The sequence below is a fragment of the Zalophus californianus genome, chromosome X (genome assembly GCF_009762305.2).
Source record: "Zalophus californianus isolate mZalCal1 chromosome X, mZalCal1.pri.v2, whole genome shotgun sequence".
NCBI lineage: Eukaryota > Metazoa > Chordata > Mammalia > Carnivora > Otariidae > Zalophus > Zalophus californianus.
In genome coordinates, this window is record NC_045612.1 from 63963008 (window position 1) to 63983862 (window position 20855).

At 37.4% G+C, this 20855-nt stretch overlaps 1 long non-coding RNA gene across 1 annotated transcript in view; it reads left to right on the top strand.

Annotated features, from left to right (window-relative positions):
• The window catches only part of LOC118356483, a 32872-nt gene extending 24507 nt beyond the window's left edge, over positions 1–8365 (top strand). The window contains exons 2-3 of the long non-coding RNA XR_004819792.1: positions 6153–6185; positions 8315–8365. This is a non-coding gene — a long non-coding RNA (uncharacterized LOC118356483). The remainder of the gene's footprint in view (positions 1–6152; positions 6186–8314) is intronic.
• The last annotated feature ends 12490 nt before the right edge of the window (positions 8366–20855 follow it).

Below are 20855 nucleotides of genomic sequence, written 5' to 3' on the forward strand. Positions count from 1 at the left end.
CCCTCTTCCTATGTTGTCCTGGGAGGCGTTCATTGGTGGACAGGACCTGCATTTAGACCAGATGTCTGTACCTAGTCTGTTTGTTGGGGTTGAATTTAACCTGAACTATGGGGCTGTCTCCTTGTGTTGCTCCCCTGTGATTGTGTGTGTGTGTGTGTGTGTGTGTGTGTGTGTGTGTGTGTGTGTGTGTGTGAGAGAGAGAGAGAGAGAGAGAGAGGAGGGGGGCCAGCAGTCAGATCACATATCTGCTACCAACCCTCTGCTGGGGCTATAGTGGAAGTGGTGTATATGGTTATCTTCCCCATTTCCTGTGGCAAGAGTCATTTTGTAGTGGTGCTGGTCAATGCAAGGGCCACTTGCACAATGAAAAGCATCAAGTGTTTCTTCAGAGGAACTCTTTCCTCGAGGTGCGGGTTGGACAAGGCTGTAGGCAGGAGAACATTGGCAGGGGGAAGGGTACTTGACATTAGCTTGCTATATTGAGTTTTAGTGCTGGTTCCCACACTTCAAGGTATCTAGGCAGGGGCAGGGGTTGGTGAGAAATGGTTCCTGCCACCTCTTTTGTTCTTGGAGAAGTCTCCTAAAGATCCCTCCTCCTCCAGGACACTTCTAAGATTAGTAAATAAATCTTCCTGTATACCCCAGGCACTTTTCAAGCTGCTGCTTTTATGCTGTATCTGGGTGGGGTTGTTATGTTGGCTCTTTAAGGGTGGGAACTCAGTTTCTTATGTCCTCTGGATGTCCCAAAGCTAAGCCTACTGATTTTCGAAGTTCTTAGTGTTCAGCCACACTGATTGTAAAAACTCCACAAGATAAACCTTAGTTTTCAAAGCCAAATTGTATGGGGATTCATATTCCTATACAGTTTCCACTTCTCTGTGGTACCTGGTGTGGAATTGTTTACTTCCCTTCTCTGTGCTTGTGGTGTCCCTCCTGTTTGTGGTTAGTTTGGTTCCAGACTGGGACTCTGCCTTTCATACTGTTTTATTTAAGTTTTTATTTAAATTCAGTTACTTAACATACAGTGTGCTACTAGTTTCAGTTGTATAAAATAGTGATTCAACACTTCTGTAAAATACCTGGTGCTCATCTCAACAAGAGCACTCCTTAATCCCCATCACTTATTTGACCTCCTCCCCCACCCATCTCCCCTCTGGTAACAGTTTCTTCTATATTGTTAAGACTCTGTTTTTTCTTCGCCTCTCTCTTTTTCCCCCTTTTGCTCATTTGTTTTGGTTCTGAGGTTTCCACATATGAGTGAAATCATATGGTATTTGTCTTTCTCTGACTTATTTCACTTAGTATAATAATCCATTGTTCCATCCATGTCAATGCAAATGGCAAGATTGTAATCCTTTTTATGGAGGAGTAATATTACACTGTGTGTGTGTGTACATGTGTATGTATGTATATACATATACACCTATATATGTATATAGACACGTACTTTGTATTATATTTATATATATATACATACTTTGTATTGTATTTATATATATATATATATACACATTGTGTATATATATCTGTACACACACACACACCCCACATCTTCTTTATCCTTTCATCAATCCATGTACATTTGGGCCGTTTCTATAATTTGGCTGCTGTAGATAATGCTGCAATAAACATTCATGTGCATGTATCCCCTTGAAATAGTATTTTTGTATTTGGGTAAATACCCAGTAGTGCAATTGCTGGACTGAAAGGTAGTTCTATTTTTAACTTTTTGATGCATCTCCATACTTTTCCACAGTGGCTGCACCAGTTTGCATTCCCACCAACAGTATAAGAGGGTTCCCCTTTCTCCACATCCTTGCCAACACCTATGGTTTCTTGTGTTTTTGACTTTAGACATTCTGACAGGTGTGAAGTGATATTTCATTGTAGTTTTGATTTGTATTTCCCTGATGATGAGTGATGTTGAGCATCTTTTCATGTGTCTGTTGGCCATCTGTATGTCTTCTTTTTTTTTCTTAGTGTTCTTTTTTATTATTATTATGTTCAGTTAGCCAGCATATAGTATGTCATAAGTTTTTGTTGTAGTGTTTAATGATTCATTAGTTGTGTATAACACCCAGTGCTCATCCCAACACGTGCCCTCCTTATTACCCATCACCCATCTGTATGCCTTCTTTGGAAAAATGTCTATTCATGTCTTCTGCCCATTTTCTAATTGGATTATTCATTTTTGGGGTGTTGTGTTTTATAAGTTCTTTATATGTTTTAGATACTAAACCTTTATCAGACGTGTCATTTGCAAATGTCTTCTCTTCCGTAGGTTCCCTTTTAGTTTTGTTGATTGTTTCTTTCGCTGTGCAGAAGCTTTTTATTTTGATAAAGTCCCCATAGTCTATTTTTGCTTTTGTTTCCCTTGCCTCAGGAGACACATCCAGAAAGAAGGTCAGCCGAGGTCAAAGAGGTTACTGTCTGTGTTCTTCTCTAGGATTTTTACGATTACAGGTCTCACATTTAGCTCCTTCATACATTTTGAATTAATTTTTGTGTATGGTGTAAGAAAGTGGTCCAGTTTCATTCTTTTGCATGTTGCTGTCCTGTTTTCCTAACACCATTTGTTAAAGAGACTGTTTTTTTCCCATTGGATACTCTTTCCTGCTTGGTTGAAGAGTAATTGACCATATAGTTGTGGGTTCATTTCTGGGGTTTCTGTTCTGATCTCTTGATCTGTGTGTCAGTATACCACTGCCATATTGTTTATATCACTACACCTTTGTAGTATAACTTGAAGTCTGGAATTGTGATGCCTTCAGCTTTGCTTTTTTTTTTCCCCCATGGTTGTCTTGGCTATTCGGGGTCTTTTGTGCTTCTGTACACATTTTATGATTGATTGTTCCAGCTCTGTGAAAAATACTGGTGGTATTTTGATAGGATTGCATTACATGTTTAGTTTGCTTTGGGTAGTATAGACATTTTAATAGTATTTGTTCTTCCAATCTATGAGCATGGAATGTCTTTCCATTTCTTTGTGTCATCTTTAATTTCTTTCATCAGTGTCTTATAATTTTCTGAATACAGGTTTTTTACCTCTCTGTTTAGTTTATTCCTAAGTATTTTATTGTCTTAGGTGCATTTGTAAATGGGATTGATTCCTTAATTTCCCCTTCTCCTGCTTCATTATTGGTGTATAGAAATGCAACAGATTTCTATATGTTGATTTTGTATCCTCCAACTTTACTGAATTTGTTTATCAGTTCTAGCAATTTATTGGTGGAATCTTTGCTGTCTTCTATATATATTATCCTATGATCTGAAAATAATGAAAGTTTTATTCCTTCTTGTTGATTTCGATGCCTTTTACTTCTTTGTGGTTTCTGTTTGCTGTGGCTCGACTTCCAATATGTACTATTTTAAGTAATGGTAAGACTGGACATCCCTGTCTTGTTCCTCACCATAGAGGAAAAGCTCTCAGTTTTTCCCCTTTGAGGATAATATTAGTTGTGGGTTTTTCATAGATGGACTTTATTATTTTGAGTTATGTTCCCTCTAAACCTACATGGTTGAGGGTTTTTATCATGAATGTATCATGTCGTTTGCCAAATGCTTTTCTGCATGTATTGAGAAGATCATATGGTTCTCTCCCAATTTTTTTCTTATTCAAATTTTACTTAGTTAACATACAGTGCAGTATTGGATTCTGGAGTAGAATTCAGTGATTCGTCATTTATGTACAACACCCAGTGCTCATCACAGAAAGTGCCCTCTTTAATACCCTTTACCCATCTATCCCATCCCCCCCACCTTCCTCCATCAACCCTCAGTTTGTGCTCTATCATTAAAGGTCTCTTATGTTTTATTTCCCTCTCTCCCCCGCCCTCCTATATTTTCATTTCCTTTCTTAAATTCCACAGATGAGTGAGATCATATGGTATGTGTCTTTCTCTAACTTAATTCACTTAGCATAATATACTGTAGCTCCATCTACATCATTGAAAATGACAAGATTTCATTCTTTTTGTTGGCTGAGTAATAATCCATTGTGTATATATACTACATATTCTTTATCCGTTTGTCAGTCGATGGACATTTGGGCTCTCTCCATAGTTTAGCAATTGTTGATAATGCTGCTATAAACATCAGGGTGCATGTACCCCTTTGAATCTGTATTTTTATATCCTTTGGGTAACTCTCTAGTAGTGCAATTGCTGGGTGGTGAGGTAGTTATATTTTTAACTTTCTGAAGAACCTCCATACTTTTTTCCAGAGTGGCTGCACCAGTTTATATTCCCACCCCGTGCAAGAAGGTTCTCTTTTCCCCACATTATGGTTCTTATATATTTTTTTATTAATGTGGTGTACCACATTGATTGATTTGCAAATATTGAATTACACTTGCATCTCAGGAATAAATCCCATTTGATTGTGGTGGATGATTTTTTTAATGTATTGTTGGATTCAGTTTGGTAGATTTTTATTGAGAATTTTTGCACCCATGTTCATCAGGGGTATTGGCCTATGTCTCTTTTTCAGTGGATCTGGTTTTCGTATCAGGATAATGCTGATGTCCTGGAATGAATTTGGAGGTTTTCCCTCATTTTCTGTTTTTGTTTTTGTTTTTTTTTTGATACTTTGAGAAGAATAGTACTAATTCTACTTTAAATGTTTGGTAGAATTCGCCTATGAAGCCATCTGGTCCTGGACTTCTTGTTTTTTTGGGAGTGCTTTGATTACTATTCAATGTCTTTGCTGGTTATTGATCTGTTCAAGTTTTCTATTTCTTCCTTTTTCAGTTTTGGTAGTTTATATGTCTCTAGGGATTTATCCATTTCTGACAGTTTATCCAGTTTGTCAGCATATAATTATTCATAATATTGTCTTATAATTGTTTGTATTTCTGTGGTTTTGCTTGTTATTTCTCCTCTCTCATTTATGATTTTATTTGGTTCTCTTTTCATTTGATAAGTCTAGCTAGAAATTTATCAATTTTGTTAATTTTTTCAGAGAACCAGCCCCTGCTTTCATTGATCTGCTGTATTGTCTTTTTAGTTTCTATATAATTTATTTCTGGCCTAATCTTTATTATTCCCTTCCTTTTGTTGGCTTTAGACTTCATTTGTTGTTCTTTATCTAGAACCTTTAGGTGTAAGGATATGTTGTTTATTTGAGATTTTTCTTTCTTCTTGAGGTAGGCCTGTATTGCTATATACTACTCTCATAAGACTGCTTTTGCTGAATCCCAAAGGTTTTGTTCTAGTGTTTGTTTGTTTTTTTTCTTTCCTTTATTTTCACTTGTTGCCATGTATTTTCTTTATTTCTTCTTTGTTTTCTTGTTTGACCCATTCATTATTTGGTATCATGTTTTTTCACCTTCGCATATTCTTGGTCTTTCCAAATTTTGTCTTCGGTGACTTCTGGTTTCATAGCATTGAAGTCAGAAAAGGTGCCTGTTATAATTTCAGTATTTTTCTATTTGTTGAGACCTGATTTTTCACTTAGTATGTGATCTATTTTGGAGAATGTCCTATGTGTACTTGAAAAGAATATGTATTCTCCTGTTTTATTATGTAATGATCTGAATATAGCTGTTAAGTTCATCTGGTCCAGTGTGTCATTCAAAACATTGTTTCCTCATTTATTTTCTGTTTAGATTCTCTATCAATTGGTTTCATTGGGGTGTTAAAGTCCCCTACTATTACTGTATTTTTATCAATTAGTTTCTTTATGTTTGTTAATTATTTTATATATTTGGATACTCCATGTTGGATGCATAAATATTTACAGTTGTTAGACCTTGTTGGATAGTCCCCTCTGTGAGTGATATATTGCCCTTCTTTGTCTCTTGTCACAGTCTTTGTTTTAAAGCCTAGTTTGTCCGATATAAGTATTGCTACTCTGGCTTTCTTTTGACAACATTTTGCATGATAAATGATTTTTCATCTCCGCACTTTCAATCTGCAGGTATCTTAGGTCTAAAATGAGTGTTCTGTAGGTAGCATACTGATGTCACTTGATTTTTTTTAAAATCTTTTCTTTCAAAATTTTATTTAAATTCTAGTTAGTTAAAATATAGCATAATATTGGTTTTAGGGGTAGAATTTAGTGATTCATTTCATAATTCTTTTTTATTCAGCTTCATTATTTATCATATTTTGTCTTCTGTCTCACTGATTTCCTACTCTGTCTGCTTTTTCCAGTCTGCTGCTCATTGTATCAAGACTGTTTTCAATGTAAGTTATTGCATTTTTTATTTCTGATTCATTCATACTGTTCACTTCTCTTTTGCTACTTACTTTTTGATTTATTAAGTGGTTCACCCCATTTACCCTTTACTATTTTGGAAGTCGTATGCCATTTTGTTAGCAGTATCCTTTACATTTTAGCATGCATAGTTAATTTAATGCCTAAATAATCATATACTCTTTCTTTATTTTTTTCCCTTTACTATTTTGGAAGTCACATAACATTTTCTTAGCATTAGCACATTTAACATGCATAGTTAATTTAATGCCTAAATAATCAGATATTCTTTCTTTCTCCTTAATAATGCAAAAATTTTTAAATATTATTTAAGTTACTTCATCCTCTGTCATGTTTTTATTGTCTAGTTATATTTGTTCTGCTTTTTTTATTTCAAAAATTAGATATTACAATCATTTTGTTAGTATATCTTTGTATTTACCCATGCATTTGCCAATCTCTATGCTTTCTAAACCTTTCATCATATCAGACCAAATTATTGTTCCTTATGAAGTACAATCAGTCATCATTCACAGCTTCTATAGTTGCAAATTCACCTCACTAAAATCTATTTGTAACCTGAAAATCATTGCACACTAGGCTTTCAGGGTCATTCACACATATGCTCAGGCACTGAAAAATTTGAGTGTCCAGAGAGGTACATGTCCCCAGCCTTAGGTTAAACAATTTGATGTTTTACCTTGTAATTTCAGTTCTCATACCCTACACAAATAACTTTTCTACTTTCTATCTAGTGCCATATTTTTTTTTGCATTTTTGTGCTTATAGTTCGTGATTTCACTAATCCTCAAGTATATTGTTGAAGTACTGTGTAGTGTTTCTAAGTGCAAGGCTGTGGTGTGCCTTATATATAATACATGTATACTAGAAAACCTTCTTTCAAGTATTAATTAATGCTGTTGGCCATGGATTAAATGCTGAGTCAGTAATATATATTAAATGAGGTGTGTTAAAACAGAAACAGACAAAACCTATACTCTGAAAACTACAAAACACTGATGAAAGAAATTGAAGATGACACAAAGAAATGGAAAGACATTCTATGCTCATAGATTGGAAGAACAAATACTGGGTGTTATACGCAACTAATGAATCATTGAACACTAAATCAAAAACTAATGATATACTGTATGGTGGCTAACTTAACATAATAAAAAAATCAAAACCAATGAGATATCAACTCACACTTGTTAGAATAGCTATTATCAAAAAGACAAGAAGAAAACAAGTTTAAGAGAGGAAGTGGAGAAAAGGAAAACTTTGTGCATTTTTGGTGGAAATGTAAAGTGGTGCAGCCATTATGGAAAACAGAATGGAGTTTCCTTAAAAAATTAAAAAAAAAACTACCACATGACCCAACAATTCTACTTCTGTGTATTTATCCAAAGGAAACAGAAACACTAACTCAAAAAGATACCTTTACCCTATTGTTCATTGCAGCACTATTTACACTATCAATTTGATGGATGTCCATTGATGGATGAATGGATAAAGAAAATGTGGAATATATGTACAAAGGAATATTATTCAGCCACAAAGAAGTCCTTACATCTTTAAACAACATGAATGTACTATGAGGGCATTGTGCTAAGTGAAATAAGTCAGAGAAAAGCAAATACTATATAATTTCACTTATGTTTATTTGGAATCTAAAAAAAAAAATACTCAGATACAGAGAATAGGTTGGTGGTTGCCAGTGGTGGGATGTGAGGTGGTGGGCAAAATGGGGAAAGAGGTGAAAAGGTACAAAATTCTGGTTATAAAGTAAGTCCTGGGGATGTAATATACACGATGTTGTCTATAGTATGATATTTTATTGTATATTTGAAACTTGCTAAGAGATTTGCAACAAAGAGAAAGTGTAACTATGCATAGTTATGGATGCTAACTTGTAAAAAACGAAACTTGGAAAGTGTGTGAGGTTGCATATACTAGTATGTTTATCACATTTATATTACTGAAGAATTGGAAACAACTCAGCAATCAGGGATCTTAACTGATCCATGTTCTCAAATTTCAGTCACTTCTGTACTGTCTCTCTTTTGCTCTATTGGAGTATCATGTGACCTATTTAATATTTTTCTTTATTTTTTAAAAGATTTTATTTACTTAGAGAAAGCACATGACCGGGGGAAGGGCAGAGGAAGAGGGACAAGCAGACTCCCTGCTGAGTATGGAGCCCTATGCCGGGCTTCATCCCAGGACTCGGAGAACATGACCTGAGCTGAAGTCAGATGCTTAACCAACAGAGCCACCCAAGCACCCCTTTCTTTAAGTTGACATTTAACTTTAGCCCTGGCCAAAACTATTTATAGCAGGAAAAGCATGGATTTATGCTTGTTACATACATTTTAAATAAATACATAATTAAAATGAAGATACTTATGTGTGTGCAATATCTAAAATCATTTTATGTACTATCAGTAGTGTAGGAAAACCCTGATTAATGGTGCATTTATACAACAGAGCTTTTAGAAATGATGATGTAGTTATATATTTAGTAATTTAAGCTTTTTAAAACAAATCCTGGGTAAATAAACAGTATACTCTATGCATGTACTTTTGTGATAAGTTTATATTGTAATAAATATGTTATGTACTCAGAATACTATACACTAAAATATGTTGTGTTAATGGCTCAATGATGGGATTATGTGACGTTTTTTAAACTATATTCTAATTTCATAACCATATAAATGATCATATATTTTCTAATTATAATTTAAAAAGTGAAGAAGTGTGGGGGAGGAAAAGATGGTGGAGGAGTAAGGGACCCTATTCCATCTGGTCCCCGGAATTGAGATGGATATCTACCAGTCCACTCTGAACACCCACGAAATCAGCCGGAGATATAAGAAGATACATCTGGATCTCTACAGAGTATTGCTGGCAGTTGGTTTCGAGGTATTAAACAGGGAGCCATGATTTCACGGGCAAATATCAGAAGATAAAAGGAAGGGGGAGGGAGCCATGGGGATCCTGCACCGCAGGGGAAGAATAGCCTCCCATACTGGGGACAGGGCACAGACTCGCAGACCGGTAGCAGCAGGGGAAAGGACTTTAAGGCAGCTCCCCGGACTGAAACCTGGAGTGGCGGGGCCAAGTGTGCAAACTGGGGGCAGCTGGCAGTTTTGGAAGCACAAAGGGCAGAGACATGCCCCTGTGCCCCGACCTGGAGGCAAGAACTGGGAGCCCTGCTGAGGGGTACACAACCCAGGATGCTGTAGTATATAGCAGCACAGACAGAAACAGAGATAGTGTGGCCTGGAGAACTCACTGAAAAACAGATTGCCATCTCTCTGCTCTGAGGAGGAGGAATGGAAACGATCTCCTATGCTCTGACTCTCAGAAGAGACGTGGAAAGCTACCAGGGAAAGCCACCAGAGAACAAAAACCCCAAAAAACCAGTTTTCACTAAGCCCATTCGCCCCCCCAAAAAGGGACAGGGCAACTCTGCCCAAACAGGGTTGCCTGAGTAACAGCATGGCAGGCCCCTCCCACAGAAGACAGGGTGGGAAAAAAGAGGCCAGCAACCCTAAGGTCCCTATAAAACAGGTGCATCTTGCTTGGGTTGTGGTCAATAATTTGGACTCTGTACATTCCCTCAAGCACCCCTCAACAGAATGACAGGGACGAGGAACCCCCCAAATAGGAAAGACTCAGAGGCTATGACCTATGGCACAGATTTACAAATGGTACAGATATAAGCAAGATGTCGGAGATGGAATTCAGAGTAGCAATTGTGAAGACAATAGCCAGAATGGAGAAATCGATTAATGGCAACATAGAGTCTCTAAGGGCAGTAATGAAAGCTGAATTGGCAGAACTTAAAAATGCTATCAATGAGGTCCAACCTAATCTAGATAATCTAACAGCAAGGGTAAGTGAAGCAGAAGAACGAGTTAGTGACCTGGAAGACCAATTGATAGACAAGAAGGAAAAAAGGAGGGCAGGGAAAAGCAACTCAAAACCCATGAAAACAGAATCAGAGAAATAACTGATACCATGAAACATTCCAATGTCAGAATTATTAGGATCCCTGAAGGGGTGGAGAGAGAGAGAGGACTAGAAGATGTACTTGAGCAAATCATAGCTGAGAATTTCCCTAATCTGGGGAATGAAACAAAAGATTCTTGTTCTAGAGGCAGAAATGACCCCTCCCAGATCAAGGAAACCAGGTCAACACCCTGGCATGTAATAGTAAAACTTGCAAATCTTAGAACCAAGGAAACCATCTTAAGGGCATTTAGGGGGAAGAGATTCCTTACGTACAGAGGGATGAACATCAGAATAACATCAGACCTATCCACACACTGGCAAGCCAGAAAGGCCTGGCGAGACAAATTCAGGGTACTAAACGAGAAGAACATGCAGCTAAGAATACTTTATCTGGCAAGGCTGTCATTTAGAATGGATGGAGAGATGCAAAGCTTCCAAGACCAGCAGAAACCAAAAGAATATATGACCACTAAGACAGCCTTGCAAGAAATATTAAGGGGGGTTCTATAAAAGGAGAAAAACCCCAAGAATGGTATAGAATAGAAATTTACAGAGACAATCTACAAAAACAAGGACTTCACAGGCAACATGATGACAATAAGTTCATATTTTTCAATAATCACTCTCAATGTGAACGACCTAAATGCTCCCATAAAATGGCACAGGGTTGCAGATTGGATAAAAAGACAGGACCCATCCATATGCTGTCTACAAGAGACTCATTTTGAACCTAAAGATACATCCAGACTGAAAGTGAAGGGATGGAGATCCATCTTCCATGCCAGCGAACCTCAAAAGAAAGCTGGGGTAGCAGTTCTTATATCAGACAAATTAGATTTTAAACTAAAGACTGTAGTTAGAGACACAGAAGGACACTATATCATTCTTAAAGGGTCTATCCAACAAGAAGATCTAACAATTGTAAATATCTATGACTCCCACAAGGAAGCAACCATCTACATGAGCAAAATGTTAAGCAAAATAAAGAGTCATATTGATAACAATACATTAATTGCAGGAGACCTCAATACTCCACTCTCACCAATGGACAGATCATCTAAGCAGAAAATCAACAAAGAAACAAGAGCTTTGAATGACACACTGGACTGGATGGATCTCAGGTATATACATAACATTCCACCCTAAAACAAAGGAATACTCATTCTTCTCGAGGGCACACGGAACTTTCTCCAGAATAGACCACATACTAGGTCACAAATCAGGTCTCAACCAATACCAAAAGATAAAGATTATCCCCTGCATATTCTCAGATCATAATACTTTAAAACTGGAACTCAATCACAAGAAAAAAATTGGCAGAAATTCAAACACTTGGAAGCTAAAGACCACTCTGCTCAAGAATGGTGGGTCAACCAGGAAATCAAAGAACTTAAAGAATTCATGGAAATCAATGCGAATGAAAACACATCAGTCCAAAACCTATGGGATACTGCAAAGGTGATCCTAAGGGGGAAATACCTAGCCATCCAAGTCTCAATCAAAAAAAACAGAAAAATCTCGAATTCAGCAACTAACTTTACATCTTAAAGAACTAGAGAAAAAGCAACAAACGAATGCCTAAGCCATGCATTAGAAGATAAATAAGATTAGAGCAGAGATCAATGAATTAGAAACCAAAAACACAGTAGATCAGATCAACGAAACTAGAAATTGGTTCACTGAAAAAATTAATAAGATCGATAAACCACTGGCCAGACTTATCCGAAAGAAAAGAGAAAGGACCCAAATTAATAAAATTATGAGTGAAAGGGGAGAGATCACGACAACACCAAGGAAATAGAAACAATTATTAGAAATTATTATCAACAACTATATGCCAATAAATTAAGCAACCTGAAAGAAATGGATGCCTTCTGGGAAACCTATAAGCTGCCAAGACTGAAACAGGAAGAAATTGACAACCTGCATAGGCCAATAACCAGTAACGAGATTGAAGCAGTGATCAAAAACCTCCCAAAAAAACAAGAGTCCAGGGCCTGATGGATTCCGTGGGGGAATTCTCCCAAACATTCAAAGAAGGAATAATACCTATTCTCCTGAAGCTGTTTCAAAAAATAGAAACAGAAGGACAGCTTCCAGACTCATTCTATGAGGCCAGCTTTACCTTAATCCTCAAACCAGGCAAAGACCCCATCAAAAAGGAGAATTTCAGACTGACATCCCTGATGAATATGGATTTCAAAATTCTCAAAAAATCCTCGCTACTAGGATCCAACAGAACATTAAAAGGATCATCCACCACGACAAAGTGGGATTTATCCCCGTATGTCGAGTGTGGCTCAGCATTTGCAAATCAATCAATGTGATCGAAGATATCAATAATAGGAGAGAGAAAAACCACATGGTCCTCTCAATTGATGCAGAAAAAGCATTTGACAAAATACAGCATCCTTTTCTGATTAAAACTCTTCAGAGTTTAGGGGTAGAGGGAACATTCCTCAAGTTCATAAAATCCATCTATGAAAAACCCACAACGAATATCATCCTCAATGTGGAAAAGATGAAAGCCTTTCCCTTAAGATCTGGAATACGTCAAGGATGCCCACTCCCACCACTATTGTTCAACATAGTACTAGAAGTCCTAGCAACAGCAATCAGACAACAAAAAGAAATAAAAGGTATTCAAATTGGCAAAGACGAAATCAAACTCTCTCTCTTTGCAGATGACATGATCCTTTATGTGGAAAACCCAAAAGACTCCACCCCCACATTACTAGAACTCATCAACAATTCAGTAATGTGGCAGGATATAAAATCAATGCACAGAAATCAGTTGCTTTCTTATTCACTAACAATGCCAACTGTAGAAAGAGAAATTAGAGAAATGATTCCATTTACAATAGCACCAAAAACCATAAGATACCTCAGAATAAACCTAACCAAAGACATAAAGGATCTATACTCTAGGAACCACAGAACACTCATGAAAGAATTTGAAGAAGACACGAAAAGATGGAAAAATATTCCATGCTCATGGATTGGAAGAATAAACATTGTTAAAATGTATGTGCTACCCAGAGCAATCTATACCTTCAATGCCATCCCGATCAAAATTCCAATGACATTTTATAAAGTGCTGGAACAAACAATCCTAAAATTTGTATGGAATCAGAAAAGACCCCAAATCACCAAGGGAATGTTGAAAAACAAAATCAAAGTTGGGGGCATTACATTGCCTGATTTCAAGCTACGTTACAGAGCAGTGATCACCAAGACAGCATGGTACAGGCACAAAAACAGACATATAGACCAATGGAACAGAATAGAGAGACCAGATATGGACCCTCAAATCTATGGTCAAATAATCTTTGACAAAGCAGCTAAAAATATGCAATGGGAAAAAGACAGTCTCTTCAATAAATCGTGGTGGAAAAACTGGACAGCTATATACAGAAGAATGAAACTCAACCATTCTCTAACACCATACACAAAGAAAAACTCAAAATGGATGAAAGACCTCAATGTGAGACAGGAATCCTTCAAAATCCTAGAGAACATAGGCAGTAACCTCTTTGATATCGGCCACAGCAACTTCTTTCAAGATACATCTCCAAAGGCTAGTGAAACATAGTAAGAAATGAACTTTTGGGACTTCATCAAGATAAAAAGCTTCTGCACAGCAATGGAAACAGTCGGGAAACAAAGAGGCAACCCACAGAATGGGAGAAGTTATTTGCAAATGCTACTACAGACAAAGTACTGATTTCCAAGATCTATAAAGAACTTCTCAAACTCAACACTGAAAAAGCAATCAATTCAAAAAATGGGCAGAAGACATGAACAGACACTTCTCTGAAGAAGACATACAAATGGCTAACAGACACATGAAAAAATGTTCATCATCATTAGCCATCAGAGAAATTCAAAAAACCCCACATTTAGATACCACATTACACCAGTTAGAATGGCAAAAATTGACAAGGCAAGAAACAAGAAATGTTGGAGAAGTTGTGGAGAAAAGGGAACACTCTTACACTGTTGGTTGGAATGCAAGTTGGTACAGCCACTTTGGAAAACGCTATGGAGGTTTCTCAAAAAAATTAAAAATAAAACTACCCTATGACCTAGCATTTACACTACTGGGTATTTACCCCAATGACACAGATGTAGTGAAAAGAAGGGCCATACGCACCCCAATGTTCATAGCAACAATGTCCGCAATAGCCAAACTGTGGAAAGAGCCGAGATGCCCTTCAACAGATGAATGGATAAAGAAGTTGTTGTCCATATATATATTGGAATATTAGCCATCAGAAAGGATGAAAACCCAACTTTTTCATCAATATGGATGGAACTGGAGATTATGCTAAGTGAAATAAGTCAAGCGGAGAAAGTCAATTATCATATGGTTTCACTTATTTGTGGAACGTAAGGAATAACATGGAGGACATTAGGAGAAGTAATGGAAAAATGAAGGGTGGGGGATTCGGAGGGGGAGACAAACCATGAGAGACTATGGACTGAGAAACAAATGGAGGGTTTTAGAGTGGAGGTGGGTGGGGGAATGGATTAGCCCAGTGATGGATATTAAGGAGGGCATGTACTGCATGGAGCACTGGGTGTTATACGAAAACAATGAATCGTGGAACACTACAAAAACTAATGATGTATTGTATGGTGACATAACATAATAAAATAAAATTGAATTTTAAAAAAATGAAGAAGTATAAATTCTCTTATTTCCTAAAAAACTAATTTTAAAAGCTCTTAAATATTATTAAAAATGGGCTACTTAGGGAAGCTTTTTAAAATGGCTATACTTTTGCTTCCTTTCTTTGCCAATATTTACCTTTGTTCTTTGTCTTCACCACTGTTTACTTTTTTTTTCTGTTTAAAACTGGCCATTAAGAAAGGCAATACAGAAGAACCACCAGAAAATGCAATCCACCAGAAGAGCTAAGCAATTATTTTTTTGACAATGAGTGCTAGGTTTGATGCTGTGGCAGCCAGAGTTCAAACTGCAGTAACAATGGGCAATTTAAGTCTTAACACTTGTAAAAGGTAGGAACTATTGATTTAAGTTTAGTGAGCATATTGAGCTGTCAGAAATCTAAATCTATTGCAAGTTGCTACAGGGTGCTGATAAAGGCCTTCATGGGAAGGAGAGACATAGTCAAAGTTCTTAGGGAAATGATTTTGGTAGTGGCTTTTAAACTAAGGTCTAATTAATTGTCTTCCAATGGAGAATCAGTAAATGATAGTCAATGCCTAGAGCAGAAATACATATTGTATTTTTACTGTTATGGAAAGAGCAGACAAACTTCATAAGTTGATCTGTAAGTTATACATTTAAAAGACTCCATACATTTTGAGACTACTTATAGGATGCTCAATCTTTTTTTAATACTCCCAGTAGGTAATCAGTTCCATGGCAGGTATAGTTAAGTCTGTAGGTGCTACAATGAGGAGTATGAACCTTGAAAAGTTAAAAAAAAAAAAAAAGGAATTATTTGATGTTCTGATAGCATCTTTTCAGTGTAAGTTTTTCTTACATCTATATTTCTGTTTATAGATTTCTGCCCTGATGGACAAATTTGAACACCAATTTGAAACACTTGATGTTCAAACACAACAAATGGAAGACACAATGAGTAGCACTACAACACTAACAATGCCCCAAGTAAGAATAGTGTTTCTACTTAGGATAACTTTTTAAAATTATGCAACTGTAAGATATAAAGGCTTTGTGAGCCTAAATCATCTCCAGAATGTGAAGTAAACATGGTGTATCCCCAAAATGCAAGTAAGGAAGTAAGTTATGCTCTGCTCTGGATTCCTGAGGACATGTTGGAAGATGACATCTCCTTATCTTGTTTTAAAATTCTAAGAAGTATACTAGGTCACATGTCTAGAAAGTCTGGAACTTGTTTCTACCTTGCTGCCAGTGGTATTTATTGATGATGAAGGCATTGCATTAGAGGCTTACTGTGCTAGTGGGTATTAGGTATTATCCTAATCCTCAGCTAATTCATCTCATTGCAAATATTCTTCTGCTTCCTTATCTACTCTTTAGGAATGTTATTTATGCACAAGTCACAGGTGCATAATTAATAATTAATTGCAAGATCGATTATTTTCATAAAATGAGGATGTTTTTAAAACCTACAGCTTAGACAGAGATGTGCTACAAAGAACATTTGAAACTAGTTTGCATGTGACATGAGCAAGTAACAAAGTTTTGTGAAATTCAGACAGAAAATTTCTTTCATTATCACTCTTCTTTTTGATCCCAGCACCTATCACATGGTTAATCAAATGAACAAAGAACTTGTTACCACTGCTTCAGTTGCTAATATGGAAAAAATTATAATTTACAAAATAGATTAGGAAGAAATCAACAACCATCCACCAAAATGATACTTCAGATAACTGGTTTTACTAGGTAAATAAAAAGAGAACATGCTTATATTTAGGTTTGAGAGTTAAGAAAAAGAAAAAAAATCATGTGCATGTGTTATAGGGAGCATATATTTAGACATTACTTTTATATCTTCTCTAAAGCCTTGCTCCCCCCAAGTGTGGTGCAAGAATTGGGAACATCTGTATAATCTTGGAGCTCTTTAGGAATGTAGAAATTCAGACCCCATCCACAGACATTGAATCAGAATTATTTTAACAAGATTCTCTATGCACTGAGTTTGAGAAGACTGTCCTAGAGTTTCTGATTCTTATTCAAGTTCCTTAGGTTGATCTGCAGGTGATTTTATGATCAGTCAAGTTTAGGAAACAGGTGAATTGGAAAATGACTTGGAAGTCAGGACACTTACATTTCTGATCCCTATTCTACCACTAATTAACTTTGGGACCTTAAGATATTCACTACCTTGGGCTTTACTACCTTAGCTGTAAAATGTAGGGGTTGGATATGATGATATAAAAATGACTTTTAGCTCTGAAAAATCCTGAGATTCATTCACCCAACATTTGCTGAGCACCTTCTTCTGTTTTAGGTATTGTGCTAGTATTAGGGACAAATATATACAAAACATTATTCATAAAAACCAAAATGTACAAAAGAAATAGAGATATGGTTGAACACATTTAGTTGCCCAAGTACTCATACCCTGCTAATGAATAATTAGAATTTAAATTGGCACTTTGGAAAGCAATTTAGTAATGTCTACAGTCTGCTCTTAAGCTAGCAGCCAGAGTGATCCTATTAAAACAACTCCTATCATATCATCCTTCTGCTCAAAACCCTCTAGTGGCTCCACATCTGCCTCAAAAGCCAAATTCTTTGCAATGGCCTATAATACTCTATGGGATCTGCCTCACCCCACTTTTCTGACCTTATCTCCTATTACTGCTCATTACTTTACTCAGGTACTTGGCCTCTTTGTTATTTCCCAAACACACCAAGTACATTTCTGTCTAAAAACCATTCCACTTGCAGTTCCCTCTGCCTGAATGCTTTTCCTCCATCTTGCAGACATCCTCATTTCCCATTCTGCTTTCAGTTCCTTATTCAAATGTAATTTTCTGAGTGAGGTCTTCCCTGATCATCCTACTTAAAAGTGCATCAACAGCATACCCACCATGCTATATATTCCCTATCTGCCATTCCTGCTTTATTTTTCTTCATAGTACATATCACCTTCTAATATGATACTGATGCATTAAAAAACAGTATCTGGAATAAAGTATAGGTGCTTAATTAATATTTCTTGAATAACTCAGAGTATATGAAAAACGCATGTGACCAATAACCTAGTGCTTCTACTTCCAAATTTATATTTGCAGAAACCCCTACATATGTATACAAAGGTACCTGTGCATGAGAATGTTCTTGCACCATTGTCTATAATTAGGGAAAAAAGTCAATATCCATAAATAAAATGGATAAATACAATTGTATTTATATACTGCAGTATTATACAGGAGGTAAAATGAATGAACAAGATCTCTAGACCTCAATAAAATTAAATCTTACAAAGTTGAATGGGAAAAGCAAGTTGTAAAATAGTATGCATAGTATACCATTTAAGTAAATTTTTAAAAAATAATGTTATTTTAGATATGAAGACAACAAAATGTAAGTGCAGGTAAGTATTTGATGTACTATTTTCTGAACTTTTTCTGTATTTGGAAATGTTTTTCAAGTGAATAAAAGAGAGAACAAGAAAAACTAAAGCAAAACAGCAAAGTTAGTGACCTGCTTAAAATCATACACCCCATTAACAGTAGAGCTGGGACTACATCTTACAAAATTTCCACCTATGTATCCAAAATACTTTTAACAACTAAATAAAAAAAACAGATTTTTTTATTAATCAGATTCTATTACCTGAGAACTCCTGTGCTGTAATAAATATCTCAATCCTTATATTCTATTATTTATTCATCTCTAGATGTTTTCAAATTATTTTTATTGAAGTATAGTTGGAACACAGTGTTATTCTAGATATTTTTTTAAAGATTTTATTTATTTGACAGAGATACACAGCGAGAGAGGGAACACATGCAGGGGGAATGGGAGAGGGAGAAGCAGGCTTCCCGCAGAACAGGGAGCCCGACGCGGGGCTTGATCCCAGGACCCCGGATCATGACCTGAGCCGAAGGCAGACGCTCAATGACTGAGCCACCCAGGCGCCCCTATTCTAGATATTTTTAAAGAATAATTCTTAATATCAAATTAGTATTAACTACCAGAAATAAAAGTTATGACTAATCTAAAACTTAAATCTATTACACTTTAAATACAGCCAAAGGGGGTAGTAAGGAGAGCTAAGATGGCGACATAGTAGGAGGACTCTAGGCGTAACTGGTCCCTTGAACACAGCTGGATAACTATCAAATCATTCTGAATACCCAAAAAATCAACCTGAGGACTGATAGAACAAATTGCACAACTAGAGGGAGAGAAAAGGTCACGTTGAGGAAGGTAGGAAGTGCAGAATCAAGGTTTGGGGGAGAAACAGATTGTGGGTGCAGTGCAGGGGAGGGAACCCTGGTTATGGAGAGAGGTGAGAGAGAGTGGAATGCACAGGGATGCACACAAGGAGAACAGTTCCCTAAAGTCATTGGCTGGAAAAATGAGAGGGGCTGATTTTTTTAAGTTTTTACAACCAGCAGGGATCCAAGCCTGGAGTTTTGGAGGTCTGTAGACTTCTCTGGGATAGAGTTGTGAGGGTGCAGTCCCACTCCTGGTGAGACACAGGCAAACAGTGCACACGGTGTGATCTGAGGATCACCTGAGGCACAATGGGGGGGCTGTTCCTCTCCTTGGAGTGTATCTGTGAGAGGTGGCATTGCTCCTGGAGACAAAGGAGCCAGCAGGTGCCATTTCACTTCCCTATCCCTCAGCATAGGCACAGAGACACCAGCTGAGAGTGGCTAACCTGACACTGGCTATTTAGCCTGCTTTGTTCCAAATCCCACACCCCTGTGCTCTAGTGGATCTGCCATTCTGGATCAAACCTGCATCAGTCCCAGTGAACCAAGACACTCCACAAGAATACCAGCTCAGGTCCTCGCCACACCAAGTCCCTAAAGTTTGGAGTTTTGAAAATCAGTAGGCTTGGCTATGATAGAGTCCACAGTGCAAAGTGCTGCTCCAGGTAAACAAGCAACCCAGAGACAGAGAGTGTGAAAACAGTGATTGAGAAACACATAAGACACGTGAGGGGAAATTATTCGCTCTTCTGGGAGCCTTTCCCTGAGACCTGCAAGTATGGAAGCCACTCTCTGGGGACAAAGGAGTGGGCTGACACCATTTCCCTCCCACACCCCTCAAGATAAACCAACTCCAGTAAAGAGTACAACACCAACACTGGCTGCCTAACCTACTTACAGCAGGTCCCACCCTCCTGGGTTCTGCTGGTACTGTATGTCTTGGACAGGTATGCCTAAGGACCAGCACCATGGGCCCCTTTCCAGAAGACCAGCACAAACCCCTCCGCCCTTTACCATGTCTACTGACTGTACAGTTCTGCAGAGCTTCAGTTCTAGTGGAAATAGCATCAGGTCTCATTTAAGAAGCAGACTAGAACAAACCTAGTTAAAACTCATCACACTCTGGCCAAGGTCCAAAGACTGTCCACTGCAGACAAGGAAAGTCTCTACAGATGACTAACCTGAAGGATAGAGTAGCCAAAACACAACAGCAGAGTACATGTGACACATACCAGAGACGCTTTCTGAAATTCCAGGCCCTGGGCATTATATGACCTATTTTTCTATAGCCACTACTCACAAGAGCAGGAAACATAACAGGGTTTTCTAATATACAGAAGAAAGAGACCTAGACAAAACGTCAAGATGGAGGAATTCACCACCACCCCCAAGAACACACAAAGGTCACAGCCAGAGATCTAATCTAAACAGATATAAGTAATAAGCCTGATACAGAATTTGAAGCAACATCCAGAACGATACTCACTGGGCTTGAGAAAAGCGTGGAAGGCATGAGTGAGACCCATATTGTAGAGTTACAAGAGTTAAAAAAACTATCTGGCAAAAGTGAAAAATGCAATATCTGATATTAGAAACCAATTAGATAGGGGCGCCTGGGTGGCTCAGTTGGTAAAGTGACTGCCTTTGGCTCAGGTCATGATCCTGGAGTCCCGGGATCGAGTCACACATCAGGCTCCCTGCTGGGCAGGGAGCCCAGCACCCCCCTC